The following is a 12026-nucleotide window of genomic DNA, read 5'->3' as shown; positions in this document are numbered from 1 at the left end:
ACGATCTTGGACTTCCTGATTCCATGTTAGATTTCAAGTTAGAAAATGATCATCTCTAGATATAAGGTTAAATCGAGGTATTTTTGATATGAAAAATGTTTGTTTAATCTGTAAACTGTTTCATGGTAGCTTATGCAACCATGGTTGGAAGAAACGATCTTGGCCTTTCTTATTCTATGGTATATGTATATCAAGTTCAAAGTTGAACATTCCTAGATACAAAGCCAAGGTTAAACCTACGTATTTCTCATATGAAAAATATTCGTTTAATCTATAAACTGTTTGGTGGCTACTTATGTCTTATGGAACCATCCATTAGTAAAACAAACACCGTAAATAATCGATCCCAACTATTACTCTGAAGCCACAATTAACACACAAGTTTAAGGTCAAAGTATACTACAAGGAATTCAATAAATAAGAATAATTTTCTCAATAGCAAGTACGAATATTAAGATCACAAATTCTTTCTTAGAAAACAGAGATTCTTAAAAAATTAGTATTTTATTGTTTATGTAATTTTGAAAAGCAGAACTATAATATGTATTGCATATATTCGGAGGGAGTACTAAAGTGTATGAATTACCAACAGGACGCCATAATTTAATTTAATTTATAATACTTTTCACCATAATAATAGAACATAAAGTGAAATTACAACAAAAACAAAAAATATTTAACTTTGTCACAGGTCAAGGTATTACGCAATTACAAGTGCTGTGCCCGAACGGTGGGACCGAGCTGTTGAAAGGTTAAAGGTCATAAAAAATGAGCAGCGTAGAAAATCAAAGCAAGGCAAAAAGAGGTAACTTAAACGCGCCTATACACTCACACACATTCTAACAAATATGCGGTTACACATATATATACATATATATATCTACATTCACACGGAATGGAAAAATTTAACATTAACATTTGAAGCACGCCAACGCATAAAAGAGCAAAATTGAAGGAAAACAGAGAAAACACAGCGGACGTGTCGGTATTTCGTATAGAATGTGATAAACGAAAGGAATGGTGGAAAATGTTACGGGTGTAACGTTCTTTGAAAAAATGTTGAAAATATGTGCTGGCCATAAAATACCGCCGTTTTGTCAGTCGCACATTAGCTTGCATATCTGTACGTCTATATTTGTGTGTGTACTGCGTTTGTAAATGGGCAAAAGTGTTTGGAGAGGCCAATCAGGAAAAAGTATGACTAAGGCAAATGAATTATGAATGAAAATGCAACTGGTGGACACACTTAAGAAAATAAAAGCAAAAAATATAAAAATTTATGCAACTACATACACACAAAGATGAATTTGAAATGATAGCCGAGGAACTGAAGTTGTTTGCCGGTGTTTTATGGCGAAATGCTAATTTCGTTCCCATTGATACCATATCAGGTAAATGAGTATTCATTCTAATTTATTCAAATGTAGTGAAGACATGCACATACGTTTTCAAACACCGACAAATTTGCTGTTAAGTTATTAATAGCGCTGGGAATTTCACTTTGAAATAATCGAACAAAGCAAATGTTCTCACATTGGAAGACTAACAGAAAAAAACTAGTATTCATATTTAACGGCTAGATAAATAATAGATGAGTATAAATACCGCATTTTTTTATACTTTAGGTGAATACATTTGTGATAAAAACATATTCTCCTAGCCGACCCAGATGAGGTCTTTTATACTTTATCTTCTGAAATTTTAACTTTATATTTTTTTATATTTGTGGCACGTTTTGTTCTTAAATTTTCGGGACCTATCGGCTGATATCAACCAAATTCGGTACTGTACAAAAATAGAAGATTTTATAGGAGTCAGTGTCAAATTTGGACAATGGGCGGGACATCGCCCTCTTTGCGTAAAGATCCATAACTCAGGACCCACTCGACTGATATCAACCAAACTCGATACATTGCAAAAAAAAGGGTAAATCATACTAAAACTACAGAAACTGTTGAAGCCCCCATGTACCAAATATATGAACCTTAGTGCCTATAGTTGACTTTTTACCGAAAATATCGGAATACTTCCTAGTTTCTTCCAGTATACAAATCAAGCGCCTATTTATACATATAACCGGATACAATTAAGCATAAATAATATATTTGATGATCTTATGATGAAAATTTTTCCAAATCGAACAGAAACTGTTGAAGCCCCTAGGACCCTTGTGTCTATAGTTAACTTTTTACCGCAAACATCGGTCATTGTGCGAGATGTATAATTGAAATTTGCAATTTTGCTTTCCTAGTAAAGTATGTCTGAATGTCAAAAATTAGTTGCCTCGAGTCAATACTTCCCTTAGGCCCCACATACCAAAAAAAGATTTACGAACTTCCGGGTGACTTTTATCGTGTATATCGGCCAATATGTGAATTATCACAATGAAAATTAGAGAGTTTGTGTGCCTGAAAATGATAAAATCGGATGACAACTTGCCTAGCGCCTATGTAACTGATAATAGAATTTTCGAATATCCGACTGACTTTACTCCATATGAAAGGTGCTGGTATATGAGATACCCTAGTGAATCCCAGACATCATTAAATTAGTATATGGCATGTTAAAATTATGTGGTATTAACTTAAATAGATGAAATCGTTTAAGGATGATTTAGTATAATTTTCGCTTTCATTGTAATACAGTCACGATTCCGCCGAACGATGAAATTGAACCCTTTCGCTACATTTTCCAGTCAACACCATAAGTTATTTCATCGGCAACTTAGCCTTGTTTTCTTTGTATACTTAAAAAATCAGAAAATATGAAACAAAGATGTCTATATATTTCAACCACCTATTCAAATCCGATATCTCACAATATCATTGTTTCTGAATAGTCCTGCGAATCACTTTTAAAACGAACGCGAAAATTTCATTAAGTAAAACGAAATATTTTGGAGACTGTAATTCCAGATATCTCCAGGTTTGATTATTAGTAAAACCTTAAAAAAGTGCGTAGATCATGACTGGAAAAGTACATTTGATTGCTAACAAGCCAATTGAAATGATTAAAATATGAAAATTGAAGATAAGTTAAAGTCATAAAAACAAAATTCGAAAAAATCAAAGAAATTCGAATTCTTGGCACTTGAAACATACAATATGAACGAGGGTACGAGGGTATCTTATTACGTAAGGAAAAGAAGGAGTATCACTTGTAAAATACACAAACTCGTAATCGAAAAAAAACCTTGTGCCACTGCCTACTTTTTATTTTAAAATATCTTTGCCGAACTTAACTCAAAGGTGTGGACATCAAATCGGTTTTAAATTTTTGTAGGAAAATGGTAAAAACATAAAATATTGAAGGCGTTGAATAATATCTTTTCTAACGATCGACTGTCTGGTGAAAGGAGAACCAAATCCGAAGTTAATAACAATTCTGAATTAAGAACACTCATTTTTTTGCCACAAAATGAAAGTATTTTTCCTGACCAGCAAGAGCCATTTTTTTGTTATTTCGCATATAAAGTAGCGGCAGAAGAGAAACACTAAGAACTAATGTATTTTTTACATAAATTACCTCAAGTACTCGGATTATAAAATTTTGAGATAAGCACCTGTAATATTATATACAGGCATATTATGACTAGAAGACTTTTAATGCAGTGCAACGCCACAGTTGACTCTATTTTTAACCGCATTAGCGCACACAACAACATTCCTTGTTGCAGCAAAATGTAGCACTTAAATGTGATCCAAACTGCCGAGCGCATTGAATTACACACTTTATGGACAACGACATGACAAATATTGTGTTGTGTGTTTAATATTTATAAAATATATTTTTTGCCCTTTCTATTGCACATTTTTATAAAAAATATGCAAATACAGTTGAACTTCCATAACACGAAGTTCTCCATAACTCGAACTCTTGGATTGTCAATAGAAGTCAAATTTCATACAAATTCCCATCCATAACTCGAAGTCTCTCTAACTCGAAACTTTTTTCTGTACTGTGGGAAGTTCAACTGTATTTAAAATCATTATAAGTTACTAAAACCTTACTACCAAAAAGTGGTGTTGCCAGATTATAATAATAGCGCAATAACAAATAAGAATGAGCATGTCATGTTTGTATGTTTGGATAAAAACGAAAAGCTATGCATGAGTGAAAATTTCTAGCCTGGAACTATTTCTATATGTATAGTATATAAGTAGGCATATTGTATAAACATGTGCATATGGCACAAAACAAACATATGTAAACCAAAATACAGTCAACAAGCTGTCACGTGATTTGTGTGCACACACAAAATATCAGCTCTGAAATAACAACAACCTGTAATCAAAGAGCAACTCACTTGCTGTCATGGTCAAGTGAACGAAATCGGTCACAAAGTCACCAAAGCGACGAACGGCAATCGTAAAATTGTATTTAAAAACCGAACAACAGGTTGTGGGAGCTAGGAGCAGAAATTAAAATATTTAATAAATATGCATACAATGCCACTATGTTGTATTTGTTAATAAGCGGTAAGGAAATAATAAATAAGAGAGACGCCTAGACAAAATTCAAGTGCGGACAACGTAATGTTCCATGCTTGTCCTGAAAACGGGTTGACATCTACTTGTTGTTTCCTTCCATGACTATACCTAATGTACATATATCATTAGTAACTAAATATATGTAAGTATATTTTAAATGGGAAAATAAAATGCAATAAACGAATAAAACATTACAGGAACTATAAACGGATAGTAAAAGTTTATGGCTGTTAACCAGAATGTAAATTGCCATAAAATCAATGTTGTTTGTGTGGATTTCAGGATTTTTAGTACACTACGTGGTAACTGAATAAATTTAAATAAAGAAACTTTATGTGATTTTATGTAAAGTTCTTGAAGTAATTATAGTATTGGTTCCTTTGTATGAGCTCTTAAAGCTTATGTCGCTTTAATATGCTAAAGAAATAATAACGACGGATCTGTTCCTGTATTGGGCAAAGGCACATCTCGCAAAAACAATAATAGTTTCGGTGACACTTTAACTAATAAAAGCTAATTGTTAGAAAAGAGAGAAATGTTTATCTTCATTTGTCGTTTGAACCATTCACAATAGTAAAACTGATCTAAAATATTCAAAACAAAACTTGGAGCTTTGAAGATAACGGTTAAACCATTTTAATGAGGTATCTGGATACTCTCTTGTACGAAGTCAACTCGATAACTTCTTTTGTTGTTTTCACATGTAATTGTTTTGACAAGAGAGCAGAAGCGAGCAGAGAAATGGCGAATCGAAGGCAGTTAGTCTTAAACAAAAATAAATCACGAATATGTGTCATCTTTCATTTCATTTGTAAAAAAATACAAATTGAACTCCGTACCTCTGATAATGTGACTTCGTTAGACAACTTTTTGTGCTGACGTACATATGTATCTTACCATGGTCAATGGTCCAACCTAATAAACCAGTTGCCACTGACGAACATGCAAAGTTAGAATGATCTTCATAACACAGTTACAGTTACGCTGCTTCGAACAAACTCTGATCTAATGACTAATATATGTATAGATAATCATCAGATGAATGGAAACTCCGACTTGTTACAATCAAACTTACATTCAATAATTCGCCACACTTGTGTAGGTTGGTAACTTCCAACGGTGAGTAGTTAATTAATTTCGGCATTACTCAACAAATGCGGTGAAAAAGACAAATTATGCAATGTGTATACCTCCAGCATAGCGGTTAGTCATAGGCAAATTGAGTTGCGGTTACAATAATTAATGCACAATAGAGTGAAAGCGTACATACAAGCATATGTATATACGCATCTAAGTAATTTGCATATGTAAGTTTCAACACATGTATACATATGTAAATATGCAAAATAACCCCAAAATATATATGGAGTGTATAAAATAAAGAAGAAAAAGAAGAAGTGTGTAAGTGTGCATATTAAATATATAATTACAGAGCAACTGAAGAAGTAAGTGATTAAACTCGTAAAAAAAACAAGTAAGGAAGTGCTAAGTTTGGGTATAACCGAACATTTCATACTCTTGCAACTTGTTGGTTATATGGGGTATAGGGCAAGTTTTCGCCTGACTTTATACATTTTAGGCACAAAGATACATTGTTATGAGCAAAACACGCTTTCTCATTTTCATTGAGATAACTTACATATTATCCGATATATACGGTATAGTCATCTGGATGTTCGAAAATCTGTAAATGAGGTATATGGGAACTAAGGAAAGTATTGTAAAGAACTCTCTCAGAATTTCTATTATATATCTCACATATTTACCGATATTTTCGGTAAAAAGTCAAGTATAGGTACAATGTTTGTCTGGAAAGTAATAATTGATTTATAAAAAAATATTGAACCAATCGTTACAATTCTTTAAAAACTTTCAAAATAGGCTCCTTCTGCGTCGATGCAGCGCTACCAGAGCGATTTCCGTTTTGTCGTCTCAAAATGCTTGCCTTTAATACTCAATTTCTCGGGATCATTCCGAAAGATTCATGACTCGTCACCTGTGATAACGTTATTCAAAAATTGGGGGTCACTTTCAAATTTTCTTGGCACACTTACACTCGCCGCAATTTCTGGTCGTCAGTGAGCACTTTTGGGACCATCTTCGCGCACACCTTGCGCATGTTCCAGTGCTCCGTCACAATATAATGAACCACAGATTTTGATAAATTTAACATCTGGGCAATTAAACGAATACTTAATCGACGGTCTGAGTTCAAAACTTTGCGCACACGAGTCACATTGTCGATATTTGTCGAAGTTGCAGGTCTTCATCAACGACCTCTTTCCAGCCCTCCAAAAAGGCCTGGTGCCACCGGAACACACCACTTCTTGCTAAAGCAACATCTGGCTAAGCCTGCTTGATCATATCAAACGTTTCTGTCGTAGATTTACCGAGTTTCACGCAGTATTTAAGCGCGTACCTCTGTTCTAACGAACGCTGCATTTTCGTCTTACAACACTCTCAGAAACATGTCGAGCGAAAATGTTTGTCCTGACTCTCCAGGTGCTCAGAGACAACTGACCAGCCGCCTGTTAGCTAGGAACGCCCTCTACCGAATCCAGTCGGTGCGCGCACGCTCCGGAATCGCGGCGGAACAAAATCAGTCCTTTTACTTTCCGAACAATCCTTGTGTGAGATATATACACATATATTTTCGGTAAAAAGTCAAGTATTGGTATACGCCCATCTACGAACTCGTCCTTACTTTCTTGTCAAGGAACACTTATGTATATAAATTTTCAAGATGTCTAAATTTTTACTCAAATTATTGCTTGCTTGCTTGGATGGACGGACAGACAGACAGTAACTCGAATTTCAACTCGAAGCATCATCTTGATATTTATATATACGAAACTCCAAATCTATCTCATTTAGTTTTAATTGATAGAAGCAACCGTTAGGTGAACAAAACTATTATACTTTGTAGCAACATGTTGCCAGAGTATAATACCTGTAAATGGCAATAAATTTTATATCAAGATACATGAAATTGCCAATGTTGTTGGAGTTCCAAAACAACATGTTAATTGATTATGATTACATAAATATATTGCTTGTCTTATATCCGAACATATACACTACGTATAGACGTATGTATGTATGTATGTAAGCGCTATAAATTAGCTGATAAAAAACTATTATGCTAGCCATTTTTATCAGCGACGTTGCTGGCAAGCACTGATAATTGCAGATAAATTCATCGTTTACACTCGTGCATACATACATACATACATACATAAATGTTATTGTAGATATGTAATACATTGGCGTCAATATTTGGTATTATATCATACATACATATGTAAATATAGCATGCATGCACGTCATTTCTATACGAAAATGCAAAAGTTAGATAATAGCATACATATGTATGTATGTGTATGCGATATTCATGTGTTTCCAACTGATAATGACTCCTTCAAATGTGTTTGTTTTGTTTATCGCTAAGTTGTTGTGGTGCAAGGGGTTTGTTTCGACGCGGTAAGGCGCTCCCTAGCGCTCCCTCCATATTAACCTTAGCGTTTTGTCTTATCAACATTTAAATAATGTATATTATACATATTTGTCAAAGAAATAAAAAAGGCAGTACTCTTATTCGCAACAATTGGCTGGGCAAAATAGTATTGCACATATTTGGCGCTGCCCAAACTTTTCAACAAATTTACTTTATCAGTAGCAGTAGCATAGCTCAAATTAAACGATCTGACATTTGCACTCTAATATTGATATTTTTGGCGGCGAACAGTGGATATAAGGATAATATCTATATAAGTACATTTATATATCGAGAGATTTTCATATACAAAATTAAGGTTTTCTGAGTTGCAACTTACTTGTAGATTTGATAACACTTCAAACATAATACTGCTTACATAATATGTTATACACTCATTGTATGTGAATATGATATGAAGAACTAACAACTGGCGTAGATCAAATAGATATACGTAATAAGAGAGGTAGAAAGAAAGCAACTCAACGGTTTTAATACTCTGATAAAAACGCAAACTAGCGTGTAGAGACGTGGCGAAACGAACACAGAATGAAAAATACCATCAGCGAGTATATAACGGGTGATGCAAGTAGAGGTACTAATTTCAATAGCATGGAAAGACTTACGCCAGAACTACGTTTATAAATCGTTCAACTTTAGTACGAAAATTCATGTTCTGTAAAGAATGTGTTTCGTTCGCTTCGCACAACTTAGGGTCAACATAATCGGCCTACTGAGAGTGCTATTCGAAGCACTATCACCCATCTGTAGAACCAGCATTCATTATTGGATAATATTCGACCGAATAGACCATGTCCAGCACGTAGTGAGAAAAATACAGCACCCGTAGCTTACACGAAGAATGTAGAGAGTCGAAGGCTGAATGGGTATGTAAACAACCAAAATTGCCGCATTTGGGATGAAGAACAACTTGAGGAAGAGCTGGCATTTCAATCAGAAAAAACAACGATTTGGTGTAGTTTCATCATAATCGCCAATGCGACCGTTATCGCGCAATGATAACCGACTATTTGATGCATGAAATTGAAGCTCGCGATCTTGGCGACATTTGGTTTCAACAAGACGGCGTCACTTACCACACATCGCCTCAATCAATGGATTTATTAAGAGAACAAATAATTTCACGTTTTGGGCCAAGATCGTGTGATATCACACAGTTAGACTTTTTCCTGTGGGGATATGTAATGTCTAAAGTATGTATGCATATGCTGACAATCCTGCTTCGATTCTGGGCTTGGAGCAAAACATCACGCGTTTCAGTTCATGTTCGAACTAGTTGTCGAAAACTGAACTTGATTGATGGAGCACCTGAGACCTGAGACGTAACCGCAGCCATCATTTGAAAGAGATAATCTTCAAAAAATAAATGCCAAATAACGTTCTTTCGAATGATAATAATAATTCCACAATAAATTTGATTTTCTTTAAAAATTAAGGAACCTCGAAATGGAACACCATTTATATATTTTATTAATCATTGTAACCCTTTTTTTAACAAACAACTTCAGTTTTTTTTATTTTAAAGCACTAAAATAACAATTGTGACGCTATCTATGTCGGAAGACTTTAACCGGCGCTAAGAAAACGAAAAAGAATCCATTTCATATTAGATAAATATACTTTGAATATAGTACATATCACTCAAGTCAAGTAATATGCTGTGTTGGCGCTCGGCCAAACCACATTTTATTCTGTTTTCATATTTGTACATATTTGTAGTGTTGTGTTTATTCCAATGCACATATAAATAAGTATACATATGTTTTCGTTTTCACACACTGTTTTTTTTTCTTATAATAATAATTTTTTATTCCATTTGTAGTTGTTGCTACAGCTCTTTGATTACCAAGTAGTGTTATAGTAGTTCTTTTAATAAGTGGCGGTTCACAGCCGACACAATCAATTTCATACAATCAGCAGCAAATCGCGCAATGAGTGTAAACAAGTCCTCCACAAGCGAAATTCATTTGAAGGAATAAAGAAAAATTAATGCTTGTGACTTTTATCGTTCATTCTTTCCGATTTCAATGAATTTTTTTCATCGCCCGCGCATAACTTATCGCTTATGTAGCAACATATCAAATATGTTTAAGTTTTTTCCATTTAAGTTTTGATTATTTATCACAATGGAACATGCATTCATAAGGCAGTTCTGATTTCAAGCGAAACGTCAATTTTTCGTATACTTTCTTTACTGATAAAAGCGGAATTTTTATCTCATTCCGGTTCAGTGGACTTCGGTGTTTTTCGAGCACTTCTGGCGTATGTGAAAAGAAGAGTGTCCGTTGGGTTTGAAAATTATTGAGATTACTCTTGAAAGTATAATATATGATTGTGCAGAAATATATGTATGTATACGTTCAATGCACTCAACAAATATCAGTAACTCATAATATTTAATGCATTTTTTGGTAGAAAAGAATTGTTACTTAGTACCAGTTAAAGACAATTAGATTGAGGTTAGGAATTAGTGGAAAATTAAAAAAAAATTCACGTAAAACATATGACACCTAAGCGACAATAACACAACATTGCTGCAAATAATTAAGGCTACGCCCAAATTGTAGTCAAAGCAGAACTTTTCATTTAATAGAAATGTACATATGGAACCAGATTAACACCAACAACAATGTCAGTCGCGAATTATATCGCAGAATAACTCTTGCCAACAGGTAGTACTTCGGACTGAGTAGGCAATTGAGAAATGAAGTCCTCTCTCGACGAACAAAGACCAAACTCTATTAGTCACTCATTATACTCGTCCTGCTATATGGTGCAAAAGCATGGATGATGACAACATCTGATTAGTCGACGTTACGAGTTTGTGAGAAAAATTGATGGTCCTTTGCGCATTGGCAACGCCGAATACCGCAGTCGATGGAACGATGGGCTGTACGAGATATATGACGGCATTGACATAGTTCAGCGAATTAAAAGACAGCGGCTACGCTGGCTAAGTCATGTCATCCGAATGGATGAAAACACTCCAGCTCTGAGAGTATACGACGCAGTACCCGCTGAGGGAAGCAGAGGAAGGCCTCCAGCCTCCAAGGAAAGACCAGGTGGAAAAAGGCCTGTCTATATTTGGAATCGTCAAACAGCGAAAAGGAAGAACAACTCGCGCTGTTATAAAGTCGGCTAAAACAGCGTAAGCGGTGTCTACGCCAATAAAGAAGAAGACATATGGACTACATAATTATGCCCTGAGCAAGGTATATTAAGTTTGCCACGAAGCAAGCCTCGGGGAACCATATATACCATTTGTCAGAACCGCCGAAATCGGACCACTGCAACGTACAGCTGCCATACAAACTGAAAGGTCAAATTTAAATTCTTGTAAGGAAAACTTTTTTATATGACATGATATCTCCAGGAAATTCGGTATGTATTAATATTCAAGACTATGCTACAATTTTCGAGGAAATTGTTCAAATTACACCACCCTACCATATATGTATATAGCTGTCATATAAACTGACAGATCAAAATCAAGTTCTGAATTTTTTTTTTTTTGGCGAGATATATTCCTGAAATTTGATATATTTTATTGTCTATGGCAATGGTGCAATAATCGAACAATTTTTGAGATCAGATCACTATAGCCTATAGCTGTCACATAAACTGACCGCTCCGTCTTTATATATGTATAAATATTATGTATATTTTCACAAGTACAGTGAAATTCTTCATACTCTTTCATGACACCCACCGTGGCAGGGTTTTTGTCCGGCTAAGGGAGCTGTTCAAATACGGGAGAGGAGCAAAAACTTCTGTTTAAAATATATTCTTACAGTCAGAAGCTGCAATTCATATTTATATATTCTACTGAATAAATATATGTATGCAAGCCAATACCAGCCAAAAGTAAATAAATGGCAATTATCCCATTAATTACCGTTGAGCCATCGCGAACCAGACGGCGCCTGGGCAAGTCAATTCGTTCGCTATGTTCATACTACGTTTTGTTTTTAAAAACAACTGTCGCAAAACACCGAAAATTAATAGGAATTTACAAAATCCGG

General features: G+C 34.7%; 1 protein-coding gene across 9 annotated transcripts in view; it reads right to left on the bottom strand.

The window, feature by feature from the left end:
* LOC126754238 (vascular endothelial growth factor receptor 1) overlaps positions 1–12026 on the bottom strand; it is a 70204-nt gene that overhangs the window by 54487 nt on the left and 3691 nt on the right. The gene's annotated exons all lie outside the window — the stretch shown is intronic.

Source organism: Bactrocera neohumeralis, chromosome 3, assembly GCF_024586455.1.
Source record: "Bactrocera neohumeralis isolate Rockhampton chromosome 3, APGP_CSIRO_Bneo_wtdbg2-racon-allhic-juicebox.fasta_v2, whole genome shotgun sequence".
NCBI lineage: Eukaryota > Metazoa > Arthropoda > Insecta > Diptera > Tephritidae > Bactrocera > Bactrocera neohumeralis.
The sequence above is the reverse complement of the archived record's forward strand: the minus strand, read 5'-3'. Positions and strand labels throughout refer to the sequence as shown.